The sequence below is a fragment of the Rattus norvegicus genome, chromosome 11 (assembly GCF_021556685.1).
Source record: "Rattus norvegicus strain SHRSP/BbbUtx chromosome 11, alternate assembly SHRSP_T2T, whole genome shotgun sequence".
NCBI classification, from domain to species: Eukaryota; Metazoa; Chordata; class Mammalia; order Rodentia; family Muridae; genus Rattus; species Rattus norvegicus.
Window position 1 is genome coordinate 39,814,857 of NC_141544.1, and position 13,136 is coordinate 39,827,992.

The window sequence follows — 13,136 nt, forward strand, 5'->3', positions numbered from 1 at the left end:
TTTTATGTGTTCTTTGAGAATTTCATATATGTACATAATTTATTTTGATTGTGTCCACCCCAATCCAACTTTTGCCACCAACTCCTTCAAGACTCAGCCACAACTACATACAACTCCAACTTCAACACCTTTTTTCTTCCTTTCTTTCCTTCTTTCTTTCTTTCTTTCTTTCTTTCTTTCTTTCTTTCTTTCTTTCCTTCATAATCCATTGAATCCAGTTAGGAATTCTTAGATGCACATGAGTGTAAGCACATCCTGGAGAGAATGGGTGACCTACTAGGGGCCACCAACCTAAAGAATACTGGCTGTCCTTCCTACTGATGCCAACAACAGTCTTCTTTGCTAGCCTCTTTCCAAGCAACAACATCTGCCCTGATTCATAATTACGGCAGCCCCATAATTTCCAGAAGATGCTGTTTCACAGGAGTCTTCCCTGACATCAGGCTCTTGCTTAATTTTTCTATTCCCCTCCCATGACCCCTGAACTTTCAGGAGGAGTGTGATACAGATGTCCCATTTATGGCTGAGCATTCCACAAACACTTTATTTTCTGCACCAAGTGTTCTTCTAAATGATATCTCTGCCCACAAAAACTGAGTTCTGGAAGTGAATTGTACCTGAACATACTGACGAGGTAAAAATCCCAAGAAAATATGGCTTATGATTTGAAGCCGGCTAGTGTCTTGCTATCTTCTTGACTGTTTTCCTTAGGATGTTGGAGCCTGACATTCTAGGCACTGCAATTCTGAAAACTCTTATGAAAGTATTTAAATTGGTCTCACATTAGAATGTCAAGTATGGTCTTGGAGTCAGGGAAAAGAGATACAAGGCTGTGGTACGTAGAGAAGACAGGTGATGCTTTGTAGCCTACAGACCTCTATTTCAGAAATACAACAGGAAGCAAGGCAACAGCATGTGTGAGCACTAGGGGAAGGTATCATTTGGAAAAGACAGGTCTGAGAGGACATCAGTACAAGCACAATGTAAGAGAGGATCTCGAAAATATAAACAGAGACTACACAGTCAGGGCATAGCCTTCAGGCCACCATCATATTGAGACACAACATTTACCATTCTTAGTCTGTTTGCAGCAATAGAAAACTAATATTAATATAATACATATCAACATATAATATATTAATATAATATTAGGATAATAGACAAAATGAATATTCCTACATCCTTCATATTCCTAGCTAGTTCTGTCAATGAGTTTGTAGACAGCTTCATACAAGACACAATTTTTTATTTTTATTGTAAATATTTTTATTGGATATTTTTTATTTACATTTCAAATGTTATTCCCTTTCCTGGGTTTCCCAGTCATAAGCCCCTGATCCCATCCCCCTCTCCTTCTTCTGTAAGGGTGTTCCCCCTCTCCAACCATCCCCCCTTCCGGCCTTCCCCACCCCTGACATTCCCCTGCACTGGGGGGGTCCAGCCTTGGAAGGACCAAAGGCTTCTCTTCCCATCCTCTTCTCCATATGCAGCTGGAGCCATGGTTCTGTCCATGTGTACACTTTGGGTAATGTTTTAGTCCCTAGGAGCTCTGGTTGGTTGTTATGTTGTTCTTACGGGGTTGCAAGCCCCTTCAGCTCCTTCAATATTTTCTCTAATTCCTCCAACAGGGACCCCATTCTGAGTTCAATGGCTAGCATTCACCACTGTATTTGACATGCTCTGGCTGTGCCTCTCAGGAGACATATTCAGCTCCTGTTAGCATGCACTTCTTTGCATCAGCAATATTGTCCTCATGTGTGGCAGGCTCTGGATGGCCATTCCTTCAGTCTCTGCTCCAAACTTTGTCTCCACATCTCCTCCTATGAATATTTTGCTCCCCCTTTTAAGAAGGACTGAAGAATCCACACTTTGGTCATCCTTCTTGAGCTTCATGTGGTCTGTGGATTGTATCATGGGTAATCTGAGCTTTGGGACTAATATCCACTTATCAATGAGTACATGTGTGTCTTTTTGTGATTGGGTTACCTCACTCAGGATGATATTTTCTAGTTCCAACCATTTGCCTATGAATTTCATGAAGTCATTGTTTTTGATAGCTGAGTAATACTCCATTGTGTAGATGTACAACATTTTCTGTATCCATTCCTCTGTTGAAGGGCATCTGGGTTCTTTCCAGGTTCTGGCTATTATAAATAAGGATGCTATGAACATAATGGAGCATATAAGACACAATTTTTAAATGTAGGCAGAGTTCCTACTAGTCAGAGACTAAAAGACAGTGTTCTCTTGTCTTTGAATCTCTTAAGATACCATTGGATAAGGAAAGGATATTTCAGGGAAGAGTGTCAGCCAGTGTTAGCCACACACAGTGTATGAGAAAATAAATTAGAGACTCCAATATGCTACTGACAACAAGAAAGAGACCTGCTTTGACATCAGTGTTTTTCTTTTGCTGGGAAAAGAACTAGTTGTGGGAAAGTGGGACAGTAAACAGAGAAATGGGCTACGCATGAGTGTTTGCTTCCCTCAAACCCTTCTGCTGATGTCAGTTCAGTTTCACATGTCTGCTAAGTGTAGTCCCAGTGGGATAAATCTATATATGACTCTCTGGGAAAACTAGTACATGCTGTGAACAACCCAGTCTTTGAAACAGATGTTATTCTCTGAGTCTCAAAACCTTATTTAACTTCCTGTAAAGAATAACATATACAAATCTGCAGTGTCTAAACTACACTGTTTAGGCTTTTAGAAATGTTTAAAGAAATGTTAAAATAGTTTTAATTAACAGTATGTCAAGCTAATCTCTATAAGCCACATTGCTTCTGGATGGTTCTGGATCACCAAGCCACCTTTAAAAATGTACTGGAGGAGAAAACTAAACAGAATGAACCTCAGAACACATGCGCTGAGCAGCTTCAGGTTTCACTGTAATCATCTTCACCGTACAATCGAAGTTCAACATGGCAGACAGCGTTATGTCTACCCCTTCATTTTGGAGAAGACAGATTAGCCAGTGCATAAATTCACGCTCTTAGGGAGATCCATACCACTGACCATAGGCCAAATAAGAGAACAAAGTCCAAAAATCCTCAACCAGCCTCTAATACCATTTATAGATTGTGGAAAAGTAGGCAGGGAAAATTGTTTAGGTAGTTATTTACATTTAGAGAGAAGAGTAAGATTTCTCATGTGTAAAGACAAGCATTTATTACTTGAAACAAAACAGAATTTCATGCCTTTCCCAACCTCTCAGCCATGGAACACGCAGAAGACAATAGTTCACTACCTAAACATCTATGACAAAGGCAAAAGACAGCCTTCTAGTGATAGGAAACTACAAATGCTACGTAGAGACTGTGATGGTTTATATATGTTTGTCCCAGGAAGTGCCACTGTTAGAAGGTGTGGCCCTGTTGGAGCAGGTATGGCCTTATTGAAGTAGGTGTGTCACTGTGAGTGTGGATTTTAAGACCCTCATCCTAGCTGCCTGGAAGTCAGTATTCTGCTAGCAGCCTTCAGAAGAAGCTGTAGACTTCTGAGCTCCTCCTCCATCATGCCTGCCTGGATGTTACCATGTTCCCACCTTGATGATAATGAATTGAAACTCTAAACCTATAAGCCAGCCCCAATTAAATGTTGCCCTTATAATAGTTACCTTGGTCATGGTATCTGTTCATGACCCTAAGACAGAGCCTAAGGTGACAAGAGGAAAATAAAAAACAAATTTACACATTATCTTTGTTGAAGAAATTTAGAATATAGCAGAAATGAATAAAGTATACTGTCATGTTGTTAACTTAAAAATAGATTACCATAGTGAAGATATAATTTAAAGGTTAAAGTTTCCAACATGTCCTACAAATAAAGGCTGTCTAAAGCTTAAATAAATAAATGGTCTTCCTACATCCCAAATTACTTGAATTCGTCAATATTCTGTTCCTTATTATGCAAATAATTACACATATATAACTCTTCCCTCTTTTGTTCACTACTCAACCTAACATCTATGGATCAATGACCTAGTAATCATTTATTGAACATTGCTATAAATATTACAGAAAGTTTAACTGAGCCACAATTTCTGTCCACTCAATTTCAATTTATCAATAAGAGAAGAGGATTTCCTATTTTGCAGATTATGTGTTTGCCTATAACTCACTGACCAAGGACATGGGTACATGGTGCAACCTAGATGCAACCAATGGATCAATGGCTGATGAAAATGTGGTTCATACACATTTGGGAATATTACTCAGCTATGAAGAAGAACAAAATCATGAAACTTTTGGGGATATGAATGGGCTTACAGAGTATATTAAGCATAGTGACCCAAACTCAGAAAGAAAAAGCCATATTTGTTCTATATGTAGATTCTTGCATATACTGCATAAATGTATGTATGTATGTATGTATGTATGTATGTATGTATATAAGGAAACAGACTGTGAGTATAGCATTACATCTAGAGAGAGAGACCAAGAATGGGATAGAATGCAGGGACACTCTAGTCAGGAAAAATACTATACTGCAATTTTTTATAGTTCCAACTCTGTCTTTGGTTAATTTTTCTTCTTTGGTAATGGATACATGACAAACATAAAACACCAAGAAAATTTCACTGACTCAAAATGACCGTTTTTACTGGATTGGTCAGTGAGGTGCCTAGATTCTGGGAATGAGCATATGTTTAGTTTCCTTCAACTTGCTTTGTGATTTCATTTGTGAATTGATTATAATAAGGTGATATTTTATTTGAAAAAATATTTGACAAAATATGAATAATGATCTCTTTATGGGTGGAGAAATAAAAGGTTACCTTAGGTTAATTGGTTTTATTTTAATAGTTTTTTAAAAGAGCATACATTTTTTTTGAGAAAATAATAATAGTAAGAGTGATAATAATGATACCTCACTTAAAAGAACTAAGTGACAAAGCCCCAGACAACACACGACATAGAGAACTGATAGTAACATTGTGGGGCTAGCACCAGGGTGCTGTGACTAAGCAAAATTGGTATTGGTGCAGCTAAGCACTCTGACACAAGGTAAGCACCTTTAAAAAAAGACATTAGGTAGGATAAACCTTTGGAAAATTACTTTAGTGGTATAAAGATAATTGTTGTCAGTATAAGTTGGATGTTCCTGTCAAGTGTTAGGTAATTGTGTAACTGATCTACAAAGTGTTAGAGAATTAAGTTCACTGTGGGTATTCCATGCAACAGTATTTACACACACACACACACACACACACACACACACACACCGGGCACACATGCACAGACATGTGGTAATCATTTAATAATATGAGAGCATGAAAGACACTTTGAAAATCAAAATAAGGTCACCAAATATTAGAGAGGTATCAGAAAATTTTATGCTGCCGATTCAGAATACTGAAGGTGAAACTCAGAATTTAAAGGCAGGGAAAGGAAACAAGTGCTTGAGTGAAAAGAGAGCGTCATCTAAAAACAGCCAGAATGTTGAGACTTCAGAAAGATATCTGATGAATAGAAAGAGAAGCAATAATCAGAGAAGCAGCAGTTCAGAGTTCCCTGTGGGGCTGCCCAGGCCACACATCCCAAGACAATGACTACCTTCTCCCTTTGGTCAGCACTCTCTAACTAGAGAGAGTCATAGCCAAGATCACCAGGCAAAACAGTGAAACCAATCGGCCATACGTCAGGAGCAGGAAAATGGAAAACAATTCTTAAAAATATAATAAACTGAGTCGGATGGCAAAGATGAAGCCAGGAACACAGGTCACAGCGAAAAGAAATACAGCTGCCGGAGAAAACGTGGAATAGCTGAGTCACCAGTGAAGGAATAAAGGACAGGGACAAGTCATGGAACAACATGAGTCATCCATGCTCAGGAAAATGAGCATTCAGCCTTCCCATGCAAGAGCTGTCCTGTAAAGGAGTCTGGTGCTGAGCCCTCAAATTCTGCAGTAGCAGGCATAGACAATTTGGAGACTGCTTCTTTTCGTTGTTGTTGTTGCTGTTGTTGTTGTTGTGGTGGTGGGTGGTGGTTCTTCTTTTCTTCTTCTCTTTCTCTTCTTCTTTTTCTTCTTCTTCTTGACTATTTTTAATTTTTTTAACTTTTTTATTGGATATTTTATTTATTAACATTTCAAATGTTATCCCCTTTCCTGGTTTCCCCTCTGCAAACTCCCTATCCCATCCCCCCTTACCCTGTTTCTATGAGGGTGCTCCCCCACCCACCAACCCAATCCCACCTCACCACCCACCCTAGCATTGCTTCAAGCCTTCACTGGACCAAGGTCCTCCCCTCCCACTGAAGGCCCCTTTAGCTCCTTCGGTCATCCCCCTAACTGCTCCACTGGGGTTTCTGTGATCAGTCTAATGATTGGCTTCAAGCATCGCATCTGTGTTGGTCAGAATCTTGGGGAGCCTCTCAGGAGACAGCCGTATCAGGCTCCTGTCAGTATGCTTTTCTGGCATCAGCAATAGTGTCTGGGATTGGTGTCTGCATGTGGGATGGATCCCAAGGTAAGGCAGTCTCTGAATGGCCTTTCCTTCAGTCTCTGTTCCACTCTTGGTCCCTGTATTTCCTTTAGCAGAAAGAAACAGGAAAGAACATATGTCAGCAGCTTGACAGCACACCTAAAAGATCTAGAACAAAAAGAAGCAAATACACCCAGGAGGAGTAGAAGGCAGGAAATAATCAAACTCAGAGCTGAAATCAACCAAGTAGAAACAAAAAGGACCATAGAAAGAATCAACAGAACCAAAAGTTGGTTCTTTGAGAAAATCAACAAGATAGATAAACCCTTAGCCAGACTAACGAGAGGACACAGAGAGTGCGTCCAAATTAACAAAATCAGAAATGAAAAGGGAGACATAACAACAGATTCAGAGGAAATTCAAAAAATCATCAGATCTTACTACAAAAACCTATATTCAACAAAACTTGAAAATCTTCAGGAAATGGACAATTTCCTAGACAGATACCAGGTACCGAAGTTAAATCAGGAACAGATAAACCAGTTAAACAACCCCATAACTCCTAAGGAAATAGAAGCAGTCATTAAAGGTCTCCCAACCAAAAAGAGCCCAGGTCCAGATGGGTTTAGTGCAGAATTCTATCAAACCTTCATAGAAGACCTCATACCAATATTATCCAAACTATTCCACAAAATTGAAACAGATGGATCACTACCGAATACCTTCTACGAAGCCACAATTACTCTTATACCTAAACCACACAAAGACATAACAAAGAAAGAGAACTTCAGACCAATTTCCCTTATGAATATCGACGCAAAAATACTCAACAAAATTCTGGCAAACCGAATCCAAGAGCACATCAAAACAATCATCCACCATGATCAAGTAGGTTTCATCCCAGGCATGCAGGGATGGTTTAATATACGGAAAACCATCAACATGATCCATTATATAAACAAACTGAAAGAACAAAACCACATGATCATTTCATTAGATGCTGAGAAAGCATTTGACAAAATTCAACACCCCTTCATGATAAAAGTCCTGGAAAGAATAGGAAATCAAGGCCCATACCTGAACATGGTAAAAGCCATATACAGCAAACCAGTTGCTAACATTAAACTAAATGGAGAGAAACTTGAAGCAATCCCACTAAAATCAGGGACTAGACTAGGCTGCCCACTCTCTCCCTACTTATTCAATATAGTTCTTGAAGTTCTAGCCAGAGCAATCAGACAACAAAAGGATGTCAAGGGGATACAGATCGGAAAAGAAGAAGTCAAAATATCACTATTTGCAGATGATATGATAGTATATTTAAGTGATCCCAAAAGTTCCACCAGAGAACTACTAAAGCTGATAAACAACTTCAGCAAAGTGGCTGGGTATAAAATTAACTCAAATAAATCAGTTGCCTTCCTCTATACAAAAGAGAAACAAGCCGAGAAAGAAATTGGGGAAACGACACCCTTCATAATAGAACCAAATAATATAAAGTACCTCGGAGTGACTTTAACAAAGCAAGTAAAAGATCTGTACAATAAGAACTTCAAGACACTGAAGAAGGAAATTGAAGAAGACCTCAGAAGATGGAAAGATCTCCCATGCTCATGGATTGGCAGGATTAATATAGTAAAAATGGCCATTTTACCAAAAGCAATCTACAGATTCAATGCAATCCCCATCAAAATACCAATCCAATTCTTCAAAGAGTTAGACAGAACAATTTGCAAATTCATCTGGAATAACAAAAAACCCAGGATAGCTAAAGCTATCCTCAACAGTGAAAAGACTTCAGGGGGAATCACTATCCCTGAACTCAAGCAGTATTACAGAGCAATAGTGATAAAAACTGCATGGTATTGGTACAGAGACAGACAGATAGACCAATGGAATAGAATTGAAGACCCAGAAATGAACCCACACACATATGGTCACTTGATTTTTGACAAAGGAGCCAAAACCATCCAATGGAAAAAAGATAGCATTTTCAGCAAATGGTGCTGGTTCAACTGGAGGTCAACATGTAGAAGAATGCAGATTGATCCATGCTTATCACCCTGTACAAAGCTTAAGTCCAAGTGGATCAAGGACCTCCACATCAAACCAGACACACTCAAACTAATAGAAGAAAAACTAGGGAAGCATCTGGAACACATGGGCACTGGAAAAAATTTCCTGAACAAAACACCAATGGCTTACGCTCTAAGATCAAGAATTGACAAATGGGATCTCATAAAACTGCAAAGCTTCTGTAAGGCAAAGGACACTGTGGTTAGGACAAAACGGCAACCAACAGATTGGGAAAAGATCTTTACCAATCCTACAACAGATAGAGGCCTTATATCCAAAATATACAAAGAACTCAAGAAGTTAGACCACAGGGAAACAAATAACCCTATTAAAAAATGGGGCTCAGAGCTAAACAAAGAATTCACAGCTGAGGAATGCCGAATGGCTGAGAAACACCTAAAGAAATGTTCAACATCTTTAGTCATAAGGGAAATGCAAATCAAAACAACCCTGAGATTTCACCTCACACCAGTGAGAATGGCTAAGATCAAAAACTCAGGGGACAACAGATGCTGGCGAGGATGTGGAGAAAGAGGAACACTCCTCCATTGTTGGTGGGATTGCAAACTGGTACAACCATTGTGGAAATCAGTCTGGAGGATCCTCAGAAAATTGGACATTGAACTGCCTGAGGATCCAGCTATACCTCTCTTGGGCATATACCCAAAAGATGCCCCAACATATAAAAAAGACACGTGCTCCACTATGTTCATTGCAGCCTTATTTATAATAGCCAGAAGCTGGAAAGAACCCAGATGCCCTTCAACAGAGGAATGGATACAGAAAATGTGGTACATCTACACAATGGAATATTACTCAGCTATCAAAAACAACGACTTTATGAAATTCGTAGGCAAATGGCTGGAACTGGAAAATATCATCATGAGTGAGCTAACCCAAACACAGAAAGACATACATGGTATGCACTCACTGATAAGTGGCTATTAGCCCAAATGCTTGAATTACCCTAAATGCCTAGAACAAATGAAACTCAAGACAGATGATCAAAATGTGAATGGTTCACTCCTTCTTTAAAAGGGGAACAAGAATACCCTTGGCAGGGAAGAGAGAGGCAAAGATTAAAATAGAGACTGAAGGAACACCCATTCAGAGTCTGCCCCACATGTGGCCCATGCATATACAGCCATCCAATTAGACAAGATGGATGAAGCAAAGAAGTGCAGACCGACAGGAGCCGGATGTAGATCGCTCCTGAGAGACACAGCCAGAATACAGCAAATACAGAGGCGAATACCAGCAGCAAACCACTGAACTGAGAATAGGACCCCCGTTGAAGGAATCAGAGAAAGAACTGGAAGAGCTTGAAGGGGCTCGAGACCCCATATGTACAACAATGCCAAGCAACCAGAGCTTCCAGGGACTAAGCCACTACCTAAAGACTATACATGGACTGACCCTGGACTCTGACCTCATAGGTAGCAATGAATATCCTAGTAAGAGCACCAGTGGAAGGGGAAGCCCTGGGTCCTGCTAAGACTGAACCCCCAGTGAACTAGACTGTTGGGGGGAGGGGGACAATGGGGGGGAGGGTGGGGAGGGGAACACCGATAAGAAAGGGAAGGGGGGAGGGGGATGTTTGCCCGGAAACTGGGAAAGGGAATAACACTCGAAATATATATAATAAATACTCAAGTTAATAATTAAAAAATAAATAAATAAAAGTGACCAGAAGAAAAAAAATGTAAAAAAAAAAAATTTAGAGATGGGTGGGTGGACCCATCCTTCAACTGGGGAGCCAGGCCTAACCTCTGGATATGGTCTTGACAGGTTCTCCCTCCCCTTTGTGGGCTGTTTCAGCTAATGTCATTCCAGTGGGATCCTGGGAGGCTCTTGCATTCCTGGCATCTGGGACTTTCTGGTTGCTATCCCCAATTTTCCCATCCCCCATTGCTACACACCTCTGTTCAATTTCCTGACCCTCTGTGTATCTCCATATCCTTCCATACCTGATTCTGCCCCTCTTTTTCTCCTCCCCCATCTTCTCTTCCTCCCAAGTCCCTCCCACCCTCGACTTCCCTTAATTATTTTGTTCCCCCTTCTAAGTAGGACTGAAACATCTGCTCTTTGGTCTTCCTTCCTCTTGAGCTTCATGTGGTCCATGAGTTGGATAGTGGATATTCCAAGTTCTTTGTCTAATATCTACTTATCAGTAAGTACATACCATGTGTGTTCTTTTGTGATTGAGTTACCTCACTCAGGATATTTTCTAAATCCATCCAATTAACTATAAATTATATGAAGCCATTGTTTTTAATAGCTGAATGGTATTCCATTGTCTAAATGTGCCACATTTACTGTATCCATTCCTCTGTTGAGGGACATCTGGGTCGTTTCTAGTTTCTGGCTATTATAAATATGGCCGCTATGAACATAGTGGAGCATGTGTCCTTATAAAATATTGGAGCATCTTTTTGGTATATTCCCAGGAATGGTATAGCTGGGTCCTCAGATAGTACTATGTCCAATTTTCTGAGGAAAAGTCAAACTGATTTTCAGACTGGTTGTACCAGCTTGTAATCCCACCATCAATGGAGAAGTGTTTCTCTTTCTCCACATCTGCATCTGCTGTCACCTGAGTTTTTGATCTTAGCTATTCTGACTGGTGTGAGGTGGAATCTCAGGGTCCACCTGATTTGCATTTACACTGTCAATAAGACAAAATGGCAACCAACAGATTGGGAAAAGGTCTTTACCAGTTCTACATCTGATAGAGGGCTAATATCCAATATATACAAAGAACAAAGAACTCAAGAAATTAGACTCCAGGGAATCAAATAACCCTATTAAAAAATGGAGAAGGGGAAGCCCTTGGTCCTGTCAAGGCTGGACCTCCAGTGAACAGAATTCTTGGGGGAAGGCGGTAATGGGGGGAGGATAGGGAGGGGAACACCCATGTAGAAGGGAAGGGGGAAGGGTTGGGGGATGTTGGCCTGGAAACCAGGAAAAGGAATAACATTTGAAATGTAAATAAGAAATACCCAATTTAATAAAGATGGAAAAAATGGGGTACAGAGCTGAACAAAAAATTCTCAACTGAGGAAACTTGGATGGTCAAGAAGCATCTAAAGAAATGTTCAACATCCGTAGTTACCAGAAAAATACAAATCAAAACAACCCTGGAGGCCACTTGTTGATCTTTGATATTCTGATGGACATGGGACTTCAATGGAATTATTCTTTAAAGGGCCCAGATTCTACAAGAAAGCAAGTAGAGTTAACTATTACTCCACTTGTGACTATGTGATAACAAATGTATTTAGAATGTATTTGGACCCAGGTGACAGAGGATTAGAAATAGTTCTTCAAACTCTTATGATTGTTTAGGGAAGAAGAATATCATCATCTAGGAATAATCATGCAGAAAAGGAAGGATTTTCTACTACGCTCTGAACCTCTGCTTCATTGCATTTTAAATGTCTAACTTAATTTTAGTATAGTAAAATTTCAAAACCATATGACTTCATCAAGGATATCTTGCAAGTTGTATAACACAGTTAAAACTATGTCATAAAAAGAATGTCTGCTCCCAAAATCTCAAATTACTTCTTAATTCATGGATACATATTCTTCTGTCTATATATATGTTGCAGCAAGTTTGAGGGACACTAGGAAAAACACACATAGCAGGTTTTATTTCTTCAGATCTAATGCCATCTTAATTTCTTGGAATGGTGTAGTCTATTTTAAGTCTTCCCTCAGAAAGTCTGATCCTGTATGATTTGTCCTTGAGATGTCTACTGGCATTTTTTCCTGTACAGTCTGTCCTCATGTATGTATCACTTGGAAGATTTTGTTTTCATTTCTGCTATATTCTAAAGAAATCAAGCAACTTGGCTGATGCTGTCCACCAAACAAGATAGTTGGAAGCTAAGTAAATGTTTGGGACAGAATCTACCATCTCCAAAACTGGCAACTTCTTTGTATTATTCCTTAAATAAATGTTCCACAGATAATATACTTAAATAAGTGTTTTCTGGGGAAAAACATTCAGAATTCTGAAGGCAACTTTGTCTCTTTCACATTTTAATTATTATTTCTAAATTGTATTTTTCAGTAAGACATAAAAAGCCAAATTTTTTAAACTGTTTCCTTTTAAATTAATGTTTTAATTCATTAAGAATGTCATACATGCATACAGTGTATTCTTATTAGGATTCAACCCTACAACATCTCTGAACTCATCTCAAACCTATCCCTTTCCAATGTTACAATACCATTGAAGGCCCACTAAGGGAATGCTATTGCCTCATAGCCAAAAGTATGTAACCTACTTCAGAATGGAAACAAGCCATTGTTTCTTCTTTTAGAGTTAATCCAGTTGGGCTAGACAGTCAGCTACAAAGGGACCATTCCTCAAGGAGAGGGCATCATGCTAAGTAAGTAGGTTCAATAATCCTTTAATTAGATGTTGTACTAATCCTCACCAGGATTCCCACCTCCTATTGTGTTCTCTATTATCCACCATGAGTTTCTGTTAGGTCTGCCTGCCTCTCTGAGCCATGACTCTCCCTTTTTCTTTGTCTTCCTTTCAGATGTTGGCCTGAGTTTGAGTATGATTTTTCACCAGTGTTTTGAGCTTTCTCATTTTCTCCTTCTCTGTTATGTTACAGCTTG

General features: G+C 39.4%; 1 protein-coding gene across 8 annotated transcripts in view; it reads right to left on the reverse strand.

Annotated features, from left to right (window-relative positions):
- The window catches only part of LOC148002493 (uncharacterized), an 88,065-nt gene that overhangs the window by 19,236 nt on the left and 55,693 nt on the right, over positions 1-13,136 (reverse strand). The gene's annotated exons all lie outside the window — the stretch shown is intronic.